A 3,765-nucleotide genomic window follows, 5' to 3' on the forward strand; every position below is an offset into this window, starting at 1 on the left:
CGCAGACCGGAGGGCGTGTCACTGAAGGAGGAGTTTGGGGAACCGTTAAAGACGCAGCGCACAGCGGAGCGCACAGCGGAGACGAGATTCGGACATCGTGTTCCCTCTATGTCTCTCGCCACTTGAATAGCACACAAAATGGTCTAAAATATGTGACTGATAATTAATTCAACCTGTTCAGATTCCGGGGCAACTGGTGAAGTCTCTCGGGATCTCCAAATGCATAAATTGCATAATTGCGTCGAGAAACATTTTGGGCAACCTCTGGCACGGAGACTATTATTCCATGCCAATGTACCATCCATGATTGGATATTGGACCATAACAATACAATTAGCTAAAATTGTCCCTTCTAAACAATCACATACATGCCTTTCAGATTGCAATAGGCCTATAATAATGAGATTAGAAACAAAGGACAATGGGTAATGGCCATCGGTGGACACAGACGACGCATTGACGTGGCCGGTTCCTCTTTAACAGATCTGTCACCTTCCCTCTCGCGTCTCTCTCATCCCTTCCCTCTCCTCTATCTCTCACCGTCCCTCCCCTCTATCTCTCACCATCCCTCCCCTCTCTCTCTCACCCCTTCCCTCCCCTCTCTCTCACCCCTTCCCTCCCCTCTCTCTCTCACCCCCTCCCTCCCTCCCCTCTCTCTCACCCACCCTCCCCTCTCTCTCACCCACTCCCCTCTCTCTCTCACCCTCCCTCCCCTCTCTCTCACCCCTTCCCTCCCCTCTGTCTCTCACCCCCTCTCTCCCTTCTGTCTCTCACCCCCTCTCTCCCCTCTGTCTCTCACCCCCTCTGTCTCTCACCCCCTCTCTCCCCTCTGTCTCTCACCCCCTCTATCTCTCACCCCCTCCCTCCCCTCTCTCTCTCACCGTCCCTCCCCTCTCTCTCTCACCGTCCCTCCCCTCTCTCTCACCCCCTCCTCCCCTCTCTCTCTCACCGTCCCTCCCCTCTCTCTCTCACCCCCTCCCTCCCCTCTCTCTCTCACCGTCCCTCCCCTCTCTCTCTCACCCCCTCCCTCCCCTCTCTCTCTCACCGTCCCTCCCCTCTCTCTCTCACCCCCTCCCTCCCCTCTCTCTCTCACCGTCCCTCCCCTCTCTCTCTCACCCACCCGACCTGAGAAGACTAGTCATTATGAATGGACCGCTCTGATTGAGAAAAAAAAATCTCATGCTTGATAAAATCCTCGGGTGAAATCTGACTGAAATTAACTTGTTGTTGGCCACAATATTATACTACATTCTATTCAATTCTATCTTATAACAATGTATTTACAAAGAAGTTACATATATTTGACAAGTACAGTGTTACGACTGTTCTACTGATTTTGTGACAAGTAGCTGTTGTACAGATGTAGCATCCAGCGGTGAAGAGAAAGGTCCGGGAGGTTTTAACACTCACAGCTGCAGGACAGACGACACAGAGAGCCACAAGGCCTCTTTATCCCTCTGCCCCAATGACTTCACATTTACTTCAGACTCTGACCGCTAACTCTTGTGTTTCCATCCCTCTCTTCCCAAACCCCCCCATGAACAATACGTTACAGACTTACCCACTGAGCGCTGACGCTACTAGCTACTGTTAGCCTCTCAACAGTAAGTGACAGACTTACCCACTGAGCGCTGGCGCTATTAGCTACTGTTAGCCTCTCAACAGTAAGTTACAGACTTACCCACTGAGCGCTGGCGCTATTAGCTACTGTTAGCCTCTCAACAGTAAGTTACAGACTTACCCACTGAGCGCTGACGCTATTAGCTACTGTTAGCCTCTCAACAGTAAGTTACAGACTTATCCACTGAACGCTGACGCTACTAGCTACTGTTAGCCTCTCAACAGTAAGCTACAGACTTACCCACTGAGCGCTGGCACTAATAGCTACTGTTAGCCTCTCAACAGTAAGTTACAGACTTACCCACTGAGCGCTGACGCTACTAGCTACTGTTAGCCTCTCAACAGTAAGTTACAGACTTACCCACTGAGCGCTGACCCTACTAGCTACTGTTAGCCTCTCAACAATAAATGACAGACTTACCCACTGAGTGCTGACGCTATTAGCTACTGTTAGCCTCTCAACAGTAAGTGACAGACTTACCCACTGAGCGCTGGCGCTATTAGCTACTGTTAGCCTCTCAACAGTAAGTTACAGACTTACCCACTGAGCGCTGACGCTATTAGCTACTGTTAGCCTCTCAACAGTAAGTTACAGACTTATCCACTGAACGCTGACGCTACTAGCTACTGTTAGCCTCTCAACAGTAAGTTACAGACTTACCCACTGAGCGCTGGCACTAATAGCTACTGTTAGCCTCTCAACAGTAAGTTACAGACTTACCCACTGAGCGCTGAGAGGGAGGAGGGAGGGGGGAAGAGAGAGACAGAGGAAGGGGCAGATAGAGGGGTAGAGAGAGACGAGATGTTGAGACAGAGAGTGAGAGAGGCGAGAGAGAGAGAGAGAGACGAAAGAGAGAGCGAGGCTAAAGAGAGAGCGAGGCGAGAGAGATAGAAAGCGAGAGAGACAGAGAGACAGGGAGAGAGAGACAGAGAGAGAGAGACAGAGAGAGAGAGAGAGAGAGAGAGAGAGAGAGAGAGAGAGAGAGAGAGAGAGAGAGAGAGAGAGAGAGAGAGACAGAGAGAGAGAGAGAGAGAGAGAGAGAGGTTAAAAGCAGCAAGCACAGCATATTTCAGGGTTCATATGTGAATTATTCAACAGTGGCTGTGAGCTTCTGGATAGTTTGTGTTCATCCAAAATTGCACCCTATTCCCTATGTAGTGCACTACTTTTGACCAGTCATATGAGCCCTGGTCAAACGTAGTGCACTATATAGTGAATAGGGTGCTGCATGCGATACATATACTCTAAGTGTATTTTAAAGAGCTGTAATACCAGGCAGGGATTACATTTCTCAGAGCTTCTGTTCTGGTCATTATCTGGTAATTATTAATCATTATCCATTATCCATGTTGTATCGTTATTAATCATTATCTATTATCCATGTTGTATCATTATTCATCATTATCTATTATCCGTGTTTTATCATTATTAATCATTATCTATTATCCATGTTGTATCATTATTAATCATTATCTATTATCCATGTTTTATCGTTATTAATCATTATCTATTATCCATGTTTTATCGTTATTAATCATTATCTATTATCCATGTTTTATCGTTATTAATCATTATCTATTATCCATGTTTTATCGTTATTAATCATTATCTATTATCCATGTTTTATCGTTATTAATCATTATCTATTATCCATGTTTTATCGTTATTAATCATTATCTATTATCCATGTTTTATCGTTATTAATCATTATCTATTATCCATGTTTTATCGTTATTAATCAGTATCTATTATCCATGTTTTGTCCAAAGAAGAAGCAGCACTTAGTCGCTGTGAGTCGGTGATCAGAGAATTATTATTTTTTAATGTTTTAATGTTACAATGAACTTCCTTGTAGCACTTTGTTCTCTCCGTGACCCAGACCTATAACTGTAAACACATTCAACTTGAGATTCCCTGATTTAGTGAATGTTGTCTTTCTGAAATACTATGTGTTAAATCTGGGATTTTTTTTTTTCAAGGCACACTGCCACAGCATTCTGCAGCCATACGCTATCCCATCTGGTTTGCGCTTAGTGGGACTATCATTTGTTTTTCAACAGGACAATGACTCAAAACACACCTCCGGGTTGTGTAAGGGCAATTTGACTAAGAAGAAGAGTGATGGAGTGCTGTATCAGATGACC

Source organism: Salvelinus fontinalis, chromosome 3, assembly GCF_029448725.1.
Source record: "Salvelinus fontinalis isolate EN_2023a chromosome 3, ASM2944872v1, whole genome shotgun sequence".
NCBI lineage: Eukaryota > Metazoa > Chordata > Actinopteri > Salmoniformes > Salmonidae > Salvelinus > Salvelinus fontinalis.